The following is an 18,009-nucleotide window of genomic DNA, read 5'->3' as shown; positions in this document are numbered from 1 at the left end:
ACTGAGGAAAGTGACATTGGAACTGCAGACAAAGGGATGTTTAAGGATTTATATGAGAGAAACAGGTCAATGGCATACGGATGCTAACTGACAGGCACAGTGGAGACACAGAGAACTCAGCTAAAGCTCCCAGGAGGAGGCTGATTGGAGGGTGGAGGCGCTGAGTCACCTTTGCTCTCCTTTTGACTCCACCCATTTCTCTCTCCCAGCTAGAACATCCACTCATGGACATGTGTTTTGTTTGCTGTGGAGTCTTCAGTACCTAGAACACTTACTGACACATTTCATTTCTGCTGAATGAATGATTCAGATTTTGCAATCATTGTCCTCAAAGATTGTGGTATTGTCTGGACTCTCCCTGCTTTGTGTGTGGTCTGTATTCTGGTAGGAAAGTCTCTTATGTCCAAACTTTACTCAATTATTTGTACTTGTCCATTCTGTTCATGTCGTTTTTTAGCAAGTCTTGAGGTCAGAAGGATACTGTGCTGGTAATATCGTTGAAGAGGTAATAAGTCTCATTAGACTTTCCCGGTAGGTCTTCCATATTGTGTTTGAATGGTCATAGAACGTCCAAACTGGAACTGTCCTTTAATAATAATGACTCTAATAACATATTTGACAGCCTATTGCATGCCAGGAACTCTGCTTAGCACTTTTTGGGGGGTTGTCCATTTAATCTTCATAATAATTCTGTTTTATTTAATCTTTACAACAACCAGCTACTTATTTTTAATTTACAGATGGAAAAACTGATCCTCAGTGGTATTGTACAACTTAAATTCATCCCCCCCGCCCCCACCGCTTTTAAGGGATTCACTTGCTAGTTTCTAATTACAATGAAAGAACCAGAATAGAGCTGAACATGAGTGTAAAAATGTGATGGTTGAGAAGCCAGTCCAGGAGATGAAGACCTGAACTGGAAATCCCTTCTCTGATACTGTCCTCATCTTCAGGCTTCTGCTTGTACCATCAGAGTTGCTTGCTGGACACAAAGATAACAGCCTATCTTAATGCAGAGTCACGCGGTGAGGTTCCCTTGCTTGAGGTTCTGAATTCAGCGATCAGAAGGGCAGTGTTTCAGTAATGACTCTGAGTTAAAGAAAGATGATCTGTCAGGCAACTCATGTCCCTTGGCATGAGAAAGTCAACTTCCTTTGACATTCTGGGTTATCAGTCAGGATCCCAAAATGTTGATGTCAGATGCGTGGATTCCTAGTTGAGATCAAACTCATGGTTCCAGAGAACGAAGGTCAGAGCACTGAAATGGATGAATTAGAATTAAGCTGGCTTCTGTCATAAAGCTTCATATAAATATTACACCCAGCTCTATAAGAACTCAGTGTTTGGTTTCTGAACCTATTAATATATAATGAGGCTATGGTGTAATTAATATCGTTTGTTTTGATTTTCCGTTAAATCCGCTTTAGTAATAAGAATGCAAGGTAATTATTCAGAAAGCCTTTTCAACAAATGTCAGTTTTCATTGATTAAAAATCAAGTCAGTGCTTCATTTGAAATGATATTTACAAGCATGCTTTAAGCCGAAATGAATAATTATCAGGTTATTGAACTGTGAGTTATCTGCAAAGAATTGTCTACTTTTTTCTTTTTGAGTTTTGCATTAAGGTTTGATCTCAAATAATAACAGAAGGCAAAACAGGGGGTGTTGAGAAGAAGCATTATGCTTTTGTTTTGAGGAATTTCATTTTCTTTATTTAATGTTGAAGCCACAGTTTCTCTCCTGTGTTGGTTGTGGAATATCCAAAGCTGAAGTCTGGGGACGCGGGAGCCAAATGTTGTTCCCTGGGAGGGACTTGAAGCTCCCGGTCGCCAGCCATCGAGTGTGCTGTACTGAGCGGTGGTTGTGCCAAGCTGACTCAGGCATTTCTTTTCACTCTAGAATGGCTTTTTCTCCTACATATTTCCCTTTCTTTCTTTCACAGAAAACAATGGGAAAGTAGTCTGTCATCTGTTATTGAGTCATGCTGAAGGTAATGTGAATTCAGAGCCCTTTGTTTTTCTTCAGGGCCTGAAGAATGTGTCCCACGACAACTCCAACAGTGTAGACTGCAGTGTATCATGTTTACAAATAGACATGTGTATATAAGTCAAGTCACCAAAATTATGTACTGCATGGATTTAAAAATAATGTCCCTTGTGTGACTAACTCTTATTTGATGTACTCCAACAAATTGACTGTAGCCTGCCAGGCTCCTCTGTCCATGGAATTTTCCAGTCAGACATACTGGATGGGGTGCCATTTCCTACTCCAGGGGTTCTTCCTTACCCAGGGAATGAACCCATGTCTTGTATCTCCTTCATTGGCAGGTGGAGTCTTTATCACTATCACCACCTGGGAAACCCATAGCAAAATGACCGAAAACCATGACTGCATGCTTTCTCCATTCACTTACCCAGTATGCTTTGTCCGAAACACACTTGTATGTGTTTGAGACAGCCACAGAAAAACTGCCCAAAGTCCCTCCCTTGTGAACCTCACCTTTGAACCCGGGAGATTGACAATAATGAACAGCATGTGACATGTGGAGAATATCAGATGGTGATAGATGCTGTCTGGGAAGATTGAGCAGGTAAGTGGATTGTGGGGGGCAGGTTTGGGCAGAGAAGGAGTTCCATTTGCAACTGAAAAGTGAAAGTGAGGTCACTCAGTTGTGTCCAACTCTTTTTGACCCCATGGACTGTAGCCTATCACACTGCTCCGTCCATGGGATTCTCCAGGCAAGAGTACTGGAGTGGGTTGCCATTTCATTTGCAACTAGTTCATCAGAAAAGCCTTACTGAAAGGAGATAGTTGGGCAGCCCCTTGTAGAGTGTGAGAGTGAGCCATGTGGCAACTGGGGGAAGAGCATTCTACCTTCAGGCAACAGGGTGTGTAGACCTACTGTGGTGGGAGGCTGGCCGTGGAAATGGGAGAAGGAGACCAGGGTAGCTGAGACAGGGTGCTGGAAGAGGAGAATATTAGGAGAGCCAGTAGATGGAATTGGAGAGTAAAGTGAAATATCCACCTCCTGACAGCTCGTGTCTGGTATAAAAGATCTGTTGTAATAACTTGAGGCTGCTGCTGCTGCTGTTAAGTTGCTTCAGTCGTGTCCAACTCTGTGCGACCCCATAGACGGCAGCCGACCAGGCTCCGCCATCCCTGGGATTCTCCAGGCAAGAACACTGGAGTGGGTTGCCATTTCCTTCTCCAAGACTGTTAATCTGATGGACAACTTATGTCCTGTTTTCTGAGACTTTCTGTGTGAGCACCAGGAACAGAGCCACTCTATCAGTGGCCATCACAGTGGGACTAATCTGGGTTCTGGGATCTGGTCAGAATTCATCCCTGGTCATGGCAATTAGGCAACTCGGAAATTTTTAAGTGAGAAGGTAACAAGGAGAAACAATATTAGAGATGAAAAGAATGACCATTTTGTTATAATTGACAGCAGTGTTGGACACAGGTATAGGTGTATAGATTTAAGGTGAAAAAGTTTCAGATGAAACTCTGAGTGTTTTGCATCATGATATTTTGGTAATTGTCCTTATATGAAAAGTGGACCGAATTTTTGAATACTATATTCTTAATTTTTGACAGTCAGGATGTTCTGTCTCCCTTTTTGGTTTTTCTTGGGTTCTCCTTAAGCAGTGGGAGAATGGGCTTCCCAGGTGGCACAGTGGGAAAGAATCCTCCTACCAATGCAAGAGATGCAAGAGACGCAGGTTCAATCCCTGGGTCGGGAGGAACCCCTAAGAAGGAAATGGCAGCCCACTCCAGTATTCCTGCCTGGAGAATCCCATGGACCAAGGAGCCTGGTGGGTTACAGTCCATGAAGTTGCGAAGAGTCGGACACAACTGAGCATGCATGCAGGCACACACACACATGAAAACCAAGTAGGATGTTTGGTTGAATGATTAGATTAAGGTGATATGAGGGTGGGTGGGTAGAGGAAGATAAATAGGATGAATTTAGAATTTAATTTGTTTCCAGGCACTGTGCTAGGAATTTGTCACCCTCTTTGGTCCTCATAACTCTCTGAGCTGGATGGAGGAACTACTTAGCCCCATGAACAATCCTTTGTTTGCTTCTGACTCCATCATACATCCTTGAAGGGACAATTCCAACAAGAGATAAGGTGGAGAGTGTGAAGGTTAGGATCCCCATTTGTTAATGGTGGCTGCTGGAAATGAAATGCCAGTTCAAGGTATATTCTTATCTCACTAGAGAGAACACCCTCTCCAAGCTCCTTCAGGGACATCACCTCCCTCCAGTGTCAGGGAGCACTGCTTTCTTTGGTTATACACTGTAGTCTGTCAGAAGTACAAACCTTGAAACTACCCACAAGGACCCAACCAGTAAGTGATCAAAAAGTTTGCAGTTATGGTGGATGAAAATCTGGGAAATGTGAAGACCCTTAGTAATTCTATGGCATCAGAAAATTAAATTTCTGTAATAACAAATTACGATATAATGAGGTCACATTAGTGAAATAAGAGGCCCAGATGCCTCAATGATTTAATCTCGCTCTTTGCATAAGCTTGTGCTGAATTTTAATGAGTATTTTGATTGATAACATATTTAGTTCAAAATAGGTCTTTGAAGACAGCTGTAAGAGTATTAACATTTAAAAGATGCTATGATAGAAATTTGTTTCATTAAGTAGCTGATAAGAAAAAAATTACTGTATAAACCTGCCAGTGTCAGACATCCTGTTATGACCCATCTACTACTGAGCGAAGAGACAGTAATATGTCTTTATTGGGCTATTTTTGAACACTATAGGAGCTCATTTTCCTAATTTAAGAAAAATCCAAGTGACACCAACGAAACAGATACAGTAAATGTGCTAAATTCATGAAAAGAGAATTTCAAGTAAAAGTGGCCTAAATATGAAATGGCTTTGGTGTTTCAGCTCTTGGTAAAATTGCAGTAGCTTTGAGGGCTTAGGGATTATCTCAGTGGGGCTGAACCCTTAGACCAGCTGTGCAACAGTAGCATAATGTGGGCCATAAATGTGAGTCACATATATACATATATATACTGTTAGAATTTCTAGTAGCCAAATGAGAGCAGTAAAAAGAAACAGGTGAATATAATGCATGTGATTTAACCCTAACTGTTTAAAATATTACTATTTGAATGTGTAATCAACATAAACATTATTCATGAGACATTTTATGTATTTTTTTTGCATTAAGTCTTCAAACCACACCCTAGCCCTTCTTCTGCTCCAAAGAATGTACAGTAAGTTTAATTTCTCATCCGTAGTGACAATCCCATTCATATTTTGCAAAAGGTCTTTCCTCTCTGTGTCATCTTTGACATGCTAAACACCCAAGTTCTAATAACTCTTCCTCTTTTGAGTCTTTTCTGCTGTCCTCTGGATGTCTTTGGGTTAAACAACTAACCTTCAAAAATTTGATTCTCAGAGTTGGTATTATGAGTGTAATGGGGCTGGAACCCCACCTTGAGCTGGATTTATGCTCGTATTAGTGCAGCAAGCTATCAGACAAAGTTGATAGCTTACTAGAGTGGACAGTAGACTCAAAGAATTCAGGGTGAAACTGCCAATTTCTTCTGCCTTGAGATGCCCTGAAGCCAGGGGTGTGTGTACTGTGAAGCTAATAAAGCTTTAATTTCAAGTCTCTCTCTTGCCTGGGCCCCTACAAGGCGGTAGGAGGGGCTTAGCAGTTTATTCATTTGGTCATATGATTTTGTAAATTTTACAAATGTGAGATAATTTTGCTGTCTTTTTCCACTTTGACTTAACCTTTGCTGTTTTTCCTCATGTTTGGAATGGCTGTGGATCTGAGTTAAGGAGAAACTGAGTTGGGAATGTTTTTAGTTTGGTTTCAGTGAGACAACTGTGTGGTATACAGTCACTTCATGTATAGTTGTTACAACTGGACACATTTATGTATAGCTCTTTCAAGCTGACCAATGTAGAATTGAGTTCCAGAAATCTTTCTTTTTCTCCTGGTCCTACTCACCTGCATTAAAACACAATTCCAGCATCAGAGATTGTATATCAATATGACATACACTATAGATCCTAGGCCTAGAAGCTACACTGTGGAAATTTTTTTCAATCATCCATGTATAATTGCAATAAATGATTTTGTTCTTATGGACACAGTTAAAACAGAAACTGTTGTCTAATATATACTTGATAATAGGATACCTAAAATTATGACAATATGTAAATTTTGTCTTTGTTGATGGACTTACACAAAATAGAATTTACCAGGCTTCCAGTGTTTTAAGTTTTAGCTACAAACTTGTAGCTGTACTACAAGGAATTGTTGTTCAGTTGCTAAATCATGCCATACATGATCATGTGGTTTTGTCCATTATTCTGTTAATACGGTGTATTATGTTGCTTGATGTTCATGTGTTTCAACAGCTTTGCATTCCTGGGATAAATCCCACTTGGTCATGGCATATAATCCTATTTATAGTTTGGTGGACTTAGATTTTGTTGAGGATTTTTACATTTATATTCTTAAAGGATATTGTTCTGTAGTTCTCTTTTCTTTTAATGTCTTTGTGTGGTTTGAGTGTTAGGGTCATACTGGCCTCATAAAATGAGTTAGGAAGTGTTTCCTCCTCATCTGTGTTTTGTATGTTTATTAAAAATAGTATTAATCCTTCTGTAAATGTTTGGTGGGATTCACCAGTGAAGACTTGGACTTTGCTTTGTAGGAAGGTTTTTATCGTTTTGTTTTCTGCTACTTTTTGTTTGTTTTTGTCGTCACTGAATTAATCCCTTTAGTTTTTATGAGTTAATTCAGATTTTCTATTCCTGTTCCCAGTTTCAGTAATTTGAATCCTTTTAATATTGTTGATATTTCATCTCAATAATCTGTTGGCATAGAGCTGTGTATAATAGTCCCATGTAGTCTTTTTTACTCCTGTGGTTGGTAGTAATGTTTCTTCTTTCATTCCTGATTTTAGTTTTTTCATCCTCTTTATTTTTTGCTGATCAATCTTTTTAATATTTTATCAAATTTATTGATTATTTTTAAGAATCAACTTTTGGATTCATTAATTATCTCAACTATTTTCATATTACATCTTATACTAGTTTTCACTATTATTTTTCTTTTGCCTAATTTGAATTTAATTTGCTCTTCCTTTACTAGTTTCTTTAGGTAAAAATTAGGTTATTGGATTGATATTTTACTTTAAAAAATATAGACACTTAAAGCCATAGATTTTCCTCTTACCACCGTTTCCACTGTTTTGTAATGCTGTGTTTTTATTTTCATTCATATCAAAGAATTTTCTAATTTTCCTTGTGATTTTTCCTTTGGTCCATTAATTATTTAGGAATATGCTATTTAATTTTTATGTATTTGTGAATTTCCCAAGTTTTCTACTGTTTTTAATATTTAATTTCATTCCATTGTGGTCAGAGAGATGCTTTTATAATTTCAATTGTTTTAAATCTATTTGAGCTTGTTTATTGCCTAAAGTACAATCTACTCTGGAAGATGTGCACTTGAGAAGAACGTGTATTCTGATGTCATTGAGTGTAATATTCTATGAAAGTTTATTAGCTCAAACTGGTTTAAAGTGTTGTTAAGGTCTTTTATTTCATTACTGATCTTCTGTCTTGCTATTCTATTCATCACTGAAAGTGTGATATTAAAGTCTTCTGCTATTATTGTTGAAATGTCTATTTCTTCCTTCAGTTCTATTAGTTTTTGCTGCATGTGATTTGGGGGTATCTTGTTAAGTGCATATTCATTTACCATTGTATCTTCTTAATGGGTTAATCTTTCATCATTATATAATGTTTTTCTTTGTCTCATATAATTTTTTCATAAAACCTATTTTGTCTGATATTAATACAGCCTTTGCAACTCTCTTTTGGTTTACTCTTTAGATGCAATATCTTTATCTTTTCGTTTTCAACCATTCTGCCAATCTCTACCTTTTGTAGAGTTTAATCCATTTACATTTAAAGTGAAAGTGAAGTCACTCAGTCGTGTCCGACTCTGTGACCCCATGGACTGTAGCCCACCAGGCTCCTCCGTCCATGGGATTCTCCAGGCAAGAATACTGGAGTAGGCTGCCATTTCCTTCTCCAACATTTAAAGTAGTTACTAATGAAAAAGAGGACTTCCCTGGTGGTTCAGTCAGTAAAGAATCTACCTGCAATGCAGGAGATCTGGGTTTGATCCCTTGGTTGGGAAGATCCCTTGTAGAAAGAATGGCAACCCACTCCAGCATTCCTGCCTGGGAAATCCCATGGACAGAGGAGACTGGTGGGCTACTGTCCATGGAGCTGCAGGAGTCAGACATGACTTAACAACTAAACCACCACCACTGAAAAAGAACTTATCTCTGCTGCTTTGCTATTTCTGCTGCTTTGCTATTCATGTCTCATACCTACTTTTGTTGTCCTTTATTTACCCTTTACCACTTTCTTTTGTGTTAAATATTTTCTAGGTTATTTTAGTATACCACTTTGATTACCTTGTCATTCATTTACTATACATTTTTGAGTTACTTTCTTAGTGGCTTCCCAGGAGGTGACAGTACCTTGAATATTACAGTAGTACAGCACAACAGCTGGCATACAGGAGCCGGCATTGAGTAAACAGACAAAAAGAGTTACTGATTAGAGGAGGGAGAGGACAGGGAGATGGTGGAGCTGAAGGATCATCAGCAATAGGAGGCAGAGGGCAAGCTGCAATTTCACTCACACCTGACGATGATGGCACAGGTCTGGTTCCTTGTTGGAATCAGCTCTGTTAACCCTCTTGAAAAAACAATCCTGTGATGTCTAGGTAGTAGCTCTTTTTTTTCCTCACCATAGATGACATGGTAGCACTGCATTGCGTTTTGAATGATAGCCGCAAGCTTCTTGTACGGTTCTATGTTCAAGTCCGGTGCTTCACAAACTAATAGTGCCTCCTCAGAGAAAGAAAGTCCCCTTGCCATTTCTTGCATAGAGACTCTCTTCAGTTCTTCAGTTACTTCTTTCTGTCTCTCTTCATCCCTTCTCTAGGCCTCCAATTTCTGGTGCTTCTTAGCAGTGCCAGCCACATCTCCACTGCTTTTATGCTTGCTTCCATGCATCCTGGACCCAAAACAAAGACACTGTGCTACTGTACTCTGTACAGCATTGTGTAACAAAGTACACAGAAGCACAACCACCATGAACGTTACCATGTTCATCAAAAATGTGGACAAACTTATGTGATTGAACATGGGAACACACGTTCCCACATACTGTACTGATTTCTCATGTACTTTTCTTCTATTAGAGGAAACATAGTCTATTTAACTTCAGTTCTTTCAATTGATGCTTCTCAAATTTATTTCTCAGGCCTTTTACTTCCCTTGAGCTTTAGATTTTATCACGTACTACACTATACAACACACACACTCACACCTTTAGATAAGATTATAGGATAGTGCCCTGAGTGAGAAACTCACTTCTCTGTGGTTGCAATCTTAGAAACACTAATATTCAGGAGAAGGAAGAAGATCTAACTAGGGGCACAGTGAAAGAGTGGAAGAAAAGACTTGTCATTTGCTGAAAGCTAAGGTATTAGGCGACGAGTTGACTCACTGGAAAAGACTCTGATGCTGGGAAAGGTTGGGGGCGGGAGGAGAAGGGGATGACAGAGAATGAGATGGCTGGATGGCATCGCCGACTCTGTGGACATGAGTTTGAGTGAACTCCGGGAGTTGGTGATGGACAGGGAGGCCAGGCGTGCTGTGATTCATGGGGTCACAGAGAGTCGGACATGACTGAGCGACTGAACTGAACCGAACTGAACTGAAGGTATTAGGGCTTCAAAAAACAGCACAGGCCTTTGCCTAAATAGATACTTATTATCTGGTTATAATAGCACACTTTCCCAAAATAATGGCATGTAAAAATTTGGCTGAGATAGCAATTCTTACCCTAACAAAAGACTTTTCAAAATCATATCTTATATTCTAGTATCCCAAACCATTACATTCCTAATTGGTGAAGTGTTAGAGGGTAGAGAAAAGTGACTATGGAGATTTATTCTGTCTTTTTCAAAAAAATAGAGGTAAAAAATGCATTGCAAGAAAGCTTATATAAGTCCTGGCTTATAAGACAAAATAAGACCAAACTGTAGGGAGAGTTCTGAAGCATATAAGAACAGGACATGGAAAAGGATAAGGGAGAGTCTAGTTTATGTGAGAGACCAGAATGAACTTTTTTCTTAGGCTAGAGGCTTAATGAGCTCTTCCTAAAGTATGGAAAGTCTCACATTTCCCAGTTGGAAGTCATTAGCTTATGATGGCAAGCCCCTTTTCTATTTGTTAAATTGTGATAACATTTCCATAAGAAGAAGTGGGAACCTGACCTGCTGTTTTTCACTTCTTGCCTCATTTACATACCCGAGGGCTCAGGAGATAAATGTAAGATGCACATGACCTTTTAATTTCCCTTTCCAGATTTTCAACGTTCTCTAGTCAGCTAGATATACTTTCTTGGAGGCATTGTCTTTGAACGCTTGTATAAGACACACGTGGAGAATACGTCTAATGCTTTTTATAAAGACTAACTTCTTTTTGCTAGATTTTCACCCTGGGGGTCTGTTACATTTTCAGAGGCAGAGCATGCTGCGGGAGGTGGGAGGATTGGGGGTTGGCGGTGGGGAGGTCCAGGGTGTGCTCCAGAGAGGGGAGGAAGAAGACAGTGGAGGGAGGGAGATGTGGCAGGAGGCTGATGTGACCCATCCCAACAACCTCATGTATCTTGAATAATTTTTTTTAAACTGATGAAGGACTTGGAATAGTGGAAACTGGTGGAAGGGCAGAGTTGCATGGCCAGGGTAATGTGTGGAAGAAAACAGGACAGACTGTAAGAATAATGCGAGTGGACCTTCTGGTATAATCTCTGAAGACTGGCAGGAATTGTGGGACAATCATCAGACTTCCAGCAGCTGAAGAGTGGGTTGGGGTCCAGGCCAAGTGAGCCTCATCCTCCACCGGGCTTCTTCTGATGTCATTATTACATTGATGTGGCATCTCCTATTTCTCTTATCTCTTCATTTTCCTCATAAGTCTTCAAAATGTAGAGAAAAAAAGTTCCAAGGGCATTTAATTTGTAGAGAGCAAGTTATTTGGAGGAAAACTCAAAGATCACAGAGAAATTAAACTTGAACTTTTTAGAAAATTTAGAAAATGAATAGAATATAAACAATTGGAGCAAGAGAAATGGCTGCAATGTCCTACATTGTATGTATGACATTGGACCTGATGCAATAATCTACGTAGTCAATAAAAGCAGTTAACTGATCCTAAGCCACTTCATTTTCCCTTATATGTATTGTGCATTGATCAACATATAGTACAAAAATCATTTTTTTGGAGTTCATATGTTGACATCTTACTAAATCATCCTAGTAACATGAGACAAGTGGCTAAGGAAATAGCAGCTTTGTTGACTTGAAAATGATCTATTTCCCAAGTATTTTTCTTCTTTTACATATGCTTATCTAGTTATTTCCCACAGTTATAGGTTTATGTTTGGTACCTATGTGTATGCCTTGTACCTGTCTCAGACATACGTGTGTATGTGTGTATTTTTAAGCTGACCATTTTAAAACTGTTTACTCTGACATTATGAAGTCTTTTAAATTATTACTAGTCCTTTTCAACATAGTCATCTATAAATACAATGAACACATTCTAAACTTATTTACTCAAAGAACACTAGCTGCAGGAGCCTTGAGGAGGACATCGTTTTGTACCTTTGTACATCCCCTTCTACATTATGAAATTCAGTAACTTCTTTTTCAGTCTATCGCATTTGGCATTGGTGATTAACTTCTTAAAACACTCTTTTCCCTTGAATTTCCAGATTTCACTCTTTTCTGTTTCTCTTGAAACCAGAGAGTTTTAAGGTTCTGTTTCTCCTTGCCTTTTTGTTATTACAGTCTGCTTTTTTTTTTTTTTTTTTTTTGCTGTTCCTCAACTGATACAGTGGAATAGGAGTCTCTCATGTTTAAAATTAAGCAGGGCCCTCTGGCTCTGATAGCCTGTGTTGCCTTCAGTGGAAATTCACAGCTCCTGCCCCAACTTGTATCCTAGCTGAGGCTCCCCACTCCCAATAAGAGAGTCATGGACCTTTAACTAAGAAGGGATCCTAGAATTTGAAGCTGGATCTCTGCAAACTCTACTCAGCTGCCTATCACCTTTCTTTCTTTCTTTTCACTCACTCACTCATTTATTTATTCTTTGTAAATCCCACAGGATCAGGAACTAGTTCTGCTTTATTGCTCCTTCTATTTCCAGAGGCTAACAAAGCTGTGACTTTAACACTGTAGGCACCTGAGAACTGCTTGTTAAATAGGTGAGTGAAGAAGTGGATGGATGAATGAAACTTCCCCAAATAGTTTTTCATTGCTGTATATTTCCTCGGCCTGGGTTAGTGTAGTATTTGTTGTTGTTTGTGTCTGATTCTTTTGTGACCCCATGGACTGTAGCCCACCAGGCTCCTCTGTCCATGGGATTTCCCAGGCAAAAATACTGGAGTGGATTGCCATTTCCTTCTCCAGGGGATCTTCCCGACCCAGGGATTGAACCTGCATCTCTTGCATTGGCAGGCAGATTCTTAACCGCTGAACCACCAGGGAAGTCCTAATTACACTCTGATTCATTGCTGTTTAGTTGCTCAGTTGTGTCAGACTCTTTGCGACCCCATGGATTGTAGCCCTGCCAGGCTCCTCTGTCCATGGGGGGATTTCCCAGGCAAGAATGCTGGAGTGAGTTGCTGCTTCCTTTCTCCAGGGTGTTGGTGCGGTAACTTATTTATAAAGATGGCTGCAAAGCCTCCTCTCATCCTGCATGTTGCCCCTCCACCGGCTAACTGGCAGCCCTCCCACCACAAGGTGGCGTCTGTTTCCCCCGTTTGTACCGGGACTGGCCCTCTGGCTTTGGTTGATAAAAATTGGTGGACGTGATGCTGCGTGACCCGTAAGATACTTTGCAGCCTTGCTCTGGGGAAGCGTATAAGGAAGCCTGTCTGACCAACTCAAGGAGGAGAGGTCATGTGCAAGAGGACTGACAGAGCCCACCTGATAGCCGCCACCCACTGCCAGACCTGTGAGTGAAGCCAGAAGCGTTCAGTGCAGGCAGCTGTTGAAGATAAATGGAGCCTCATGAACAAACCCCAGTGAAGACATAAGAGGAATCACCCAGACAACCTGCAGAGTCACATGAGGTGACACATGGCTGCTTTTTCAGGCCTACGACTTAAAAGATGGCACGACTTTAAACAGGAGCAAGTCAGTGTCATTCCCTTTAAGGAGCTTATAATCTACCAGGAAAGGCATGTCACATACCCTAAATAATTTCTGGTTCTCATGTGAGTAGATTATGGGTCCAATTGTACAATCTTTCTCCTGCAGTTGTGAATAATTCTCGGCAGCTAGGAAAAGGACATCTAACAAAAATAAAATGAAGACAGAGACCTTGAAAAAAATCACATGTAGCCTAATAAACGTGAAATATTGAAAACGGGGGAAGATACACGTGCATAAAGCTAGAAATTGGAGCCATTTATTTTATGCATTAGTTGGAAAGGAAGTATGAATTTAGTACTGTCCTTGCCATCTCAGCTTTTCTCCATGGGAGCATGCAGGAAGAATATATTTACATTGGGTTCTCTACAGATATTATATATATTTTACATACAGGCTCTGACAGACTCAATTCAGAGCGAAGCGTAATCTTTCAGATACTTTTCATTGCATTTATATTATAAACTCCATTTGGTGGGTGAATATCACTGTAAGCCTCGGCATTCATATGCTAATGTTATAAGTTGGAGTTGTCAAGAGAATTATGCACAGGCTTGAGTACATGTGTGTGTGAGTGAGTGATATTTGTGTTTGCCAAAGTGGCACGTGCTCCTGAAGGGAGAGTGTGTCTTATCTTACTAGCTGTCTGGTCTCAGTTTCTCTCTCTAATGTGCCAGGAAGAAAATGTCTTTATCACTGAATATTTTGTTGATGCACAGATTCCAGGATGTCCTCCAGTGGTATGAGGCATGTGTGTGTGTGTTTGTGTGTGCATATATGTATGTGTACATATTAGGAGTAGAGATTAGCATGCTTTTTGTTTCTGTGTTCATTATTATTATTATTTCATTCTGTGGGATGTCTCATCATTTCATGTGATATTTTCTAACAGTTTCTCAGAATTTCAAACTCTTGGTTTACCTGTATTTATGAGACCATTTAGCATGGCAGCTCCGTGGACTGTAGCCCACCAGGCTCCTCTGTTCATGGGATTTCCCAGACTGGAATACTGGAGTGTGTTGCCGCTTCCTTCTCCAGGGAATCTTCTGGACCCAGGGACTGAACCTGCATTTCCTGCATTGGCAAGCAGATTCTTTACCACTGAGCCACCAGGGCTTCCCATAAGCACAATAGTCTTACTTAATTGAATATATTCGTAAATAGTGTTTTCTATAGGTTTTAAATTTTATCAATTTTGTAACAATTATAAGAAGCAGCGGAAGGTGTGGAGTTTATTGTAATTGGTAGAGTTTGAGCAGTGAGACCAGAGGCAAGGCCAGGAAGGAAGGTCAGTTCAGCCAAGGTTGCTCCGCTAAAGTCATTGGGTATCCTCTCTGGCTGTCACTGCAGGATTATAAGCTGAGAGGTAACATGATCAGATTCTTATTTTGGACTGATCACTTGGGTAGGGGTATGGAGGGAAGACCTGTCCACACAAGATTCTTGTCCTCTCTCACCAAGCCAAATGAGGCATTTTACCCACTATCAAATATTTCTGAGCAAGTTCTTCAAGAACTGGAATTTGAAATGATGTTTCTCAAAGTATGGTTCTGTATCAGCCTGCATCAGAATTACTCAGGTGATGCTTATTAAGTAAGCTAATTCCCAGGACTATCTCATACTTACTAATTTAGTATCTTTGAGGATTATTAACATTTCATCCTGACTTTGCTCAAGCTGCTCCCTTTGTTCGGAACATGTTCCCCTTTTCTTCCTCCTTCTTACTCATTCCCCCCCGCCCCCAAAACCCAGCTAAGTCATCACTTTCTTGAGGAAGTCAATCTTGAACCAGGAACCATCAACCAGTCAGAGAATTATGCACTAGTTGATCCCACACACACAGCTCCCCTCTCTTATTTTGCCTTTAAATACCTCTCCCTGAAATCCATGGGAAATTCAGGTCTTTTGAGCACGCAGTTCAGTTTAGTTCCGTTGCTCAGTTGTGTCCAGCTCTTTGCGACCCCATGGACTGCAGCACGCCAGGCTTCCCTGTCCATCACCAACTCCTGGAGCTTGGTCAAACTCATGTCCATCGAGTATGTGATGTCATCCAACCATCTCATACTCTGTTGTCCCCTTCTCCTCCTGCCTTCAGTCTTTCCCAGCATCAGGGTGTTTTCCAATGAGTCAGTTCTTTGCATCAGGTGACCAAAGTATTGGAGCTTCAGTTTCAGCATCGGTCCTTCCAATGAATATTCAGGACTGATTTCCTTTAGGAATGATTTCCTTTTGAGCATTAGCTACCTATACTCCTTGCTTGGCCTTGCAATAATAAACACTGCCATTTCCTGTATCACAAACTGGTGTCAATAGATTGGCTTTCCTGCACATAGGTGGGCAGACCCAAGTTTCATTGGGTAACAAATGGACAAGTTCACGGTACCCATTTTAGCTATTGTCATAGTTCACAGTGACTTCTTAGAACATGTGGGACCTGTTCTTCAGTCCGTACCAGATCTTCCACTCTCAGGGGTTTCTCCAGCAGTACAGCTCTGTGGGGAGTCACATCTTAGTGATGGGGAGCTGGTGAAGTCTATTTTGTCACATGAAGGGGCTCTGGTGAAATCAGAAGCTTATTAAAAAGGTGGAGAATGATGCCTAACCTACGTCATGACCCCAAGATCATTAGGTATGGCAGAACTCCCATGTCTATGAGTTTCCTGACAAATATGCTACTTTTATTATTTGTATATACATTTCTGTATCTGTGAGCAGCGTTTGGTGATGGCCTTCTGTCTGTCCTTTGCCAATGAGAATGTTGACTCCAAGAATGAGGTGCATTATTTCTTCCCTGTCTGTAGCTTTGATTTCTCCGTGCTTTGTAATGATAGAGCCATCCTCTGTGTGAAGCAGTCCAGGCATGTCTGCTCTATTTCTTGCATAGAGAGCACATGATGTCAATAGACAGCAAAGGGCCAGAAGGACTGTGCAGGAAAGAAAACACTGAGTCCAGTGCCCTTGGCAAGTCAAGGTCTACAATCTAAAGGCGCATTGATGTGTATGTTTGACTAAGATATCACCACAAAAATGACACAGACAAACTTTGGAAAAGAAACGGTGAACAAACAAGGTTTGTGGTTTGTGAATTATGGGCCTAGATAAATGAGAACTAAATCGCCAGGACAACTTGGGAGATTTCTGCCTCATGAAAGTTCCCAAAGATTCATTTATATATCATTTCTCTGTGACGGATGGCTCCATAAATTTTGGGCAAAGGCAGGAGGAGAAAGACTTATACCTACAGCCTAAGAGTTCCCGCCCACCTTGAAGGGTGCTGATTCTGTTGATTATAACATGGAAGCTGTCAAGTATTTTTGGATTAGGGAGGTGATTCTTGCAGAGTGGTCACATATTGATTTGGGAGGGTAGGGGTTCAGACTGACACAGTACCATTTGCAGCAGGAGCTTCCTTAGATGACCTTAGTTAATATTCATTTTTCTGCAGAACTGGGATTTGTCTGACAAACTACATGAGTTACTGCATCTTTTTATTTGTGTGCAGCAGAGACTAGAAATTTATGAAATAGGAAGTGATAAATCAAAGAGATGGGAATGAATAAGAAATGGATCCCTCAAACTTTTGTATTTGTTGATGCACCGGCAAAAATAAACAGCCTAGAAAAGCAAAGATAGTAAAATACTTTTGAGTTCCTCCTAGAACGTGCAATATAAACACGACGCATTATATTCATTTATGCTCCTAGAAGGCACAAATTTGTTTTCTTGAGTGCTCAAAAGAAAGGATGATTTGATACATGGCAAAAAAGTGCTGAAAGAAACTTTGAAAACATTTGCCACTGGAGCATCATTTCAAACCTGTCAGAAATGTGGGTAGGAAATGGGAAAACTTCTGCCTTGACAGTGTTTTGGGGGAAAATGGGCTAACTAAACAAATATCATTTGAAGGCAGTAAGGAGTAAACTGCTCAGAAACACAATTTTATTTCCTTTTACAGATTCTTCTTCCAGAGTTTTTAGTCACTCACAAAACAGATGTCATTTTTGAAAATGCCGAATTGCAAAATACACAAAAAAATCAGCATCCTTCAAGAATACTGTTGTGCTTTCTTCTCATTTGCTGGTGGGAAACATGTGTGTCTTGAATACCAATTATCTTTTCAGTTCAGTGTTCCCTTCAGAGAACAAAAACTTTGTGGTACAGCTGGAGAGGACGAATAGAGTGGTATCACAGAAGAGCAACTAGCACCTTGGAGCCAGCTGTTTGTGCTATTTTGTCATCTTCTCTTTAACCCCTCGAGTTCTGGTTGAGGGCGTGGAACATTCTGGAATGTGATCAGGTCTCCCTGTGTGTGCACTGAGGGCTTTCTCAGCTTGCACTGGAGCTCAATGTGCAGACAGACAGACCTGTATTCTAGTCCAGCACTGCCACTGATATGACTTTGGGAAATCTACTTAACTTCTCTAAACTTTCTTTTCTTCTTCTGTGAAACATGATAATCATGTTTGCCTCATAGAGTTGCCATGAGAATTAAGTAAGACAATGTATGTTAAAATCCTTAGCATGTGGGAACTTCCCTGTTGGTCTACTGGTTAAGACTTTGCCTTCCAGTGCAGTGGGCGGGGGTTCGACCCCTGGTCAGGGAACTGAGATCCCACATGCCTCTCGGCCAAAAAACCAAAACATAAAGCAGAAACAAATTGTAACAAATTCAATAAAGACTTTAAAGTGGTCCACAAAAAAATCTTAAA

This window comes from Moschus berezovskii, chromosome 16 (genome assembly GCF_049115385.1).
Source record: "Moschus berezovskii isolate FMDL1 chromosome 16, NW_MosBer_1.0, whole genome shotgun sequence".
NCBI classification, from domain to species: domain Eukaryota; kingdom Metazoa; phylum Chordata; class Mammalia; order Artiodactyla; family Moschidae; genus Moschus; species Moschus berezovskii.
Note: the sequence above shows the minus strand (reverse complement) of the source record.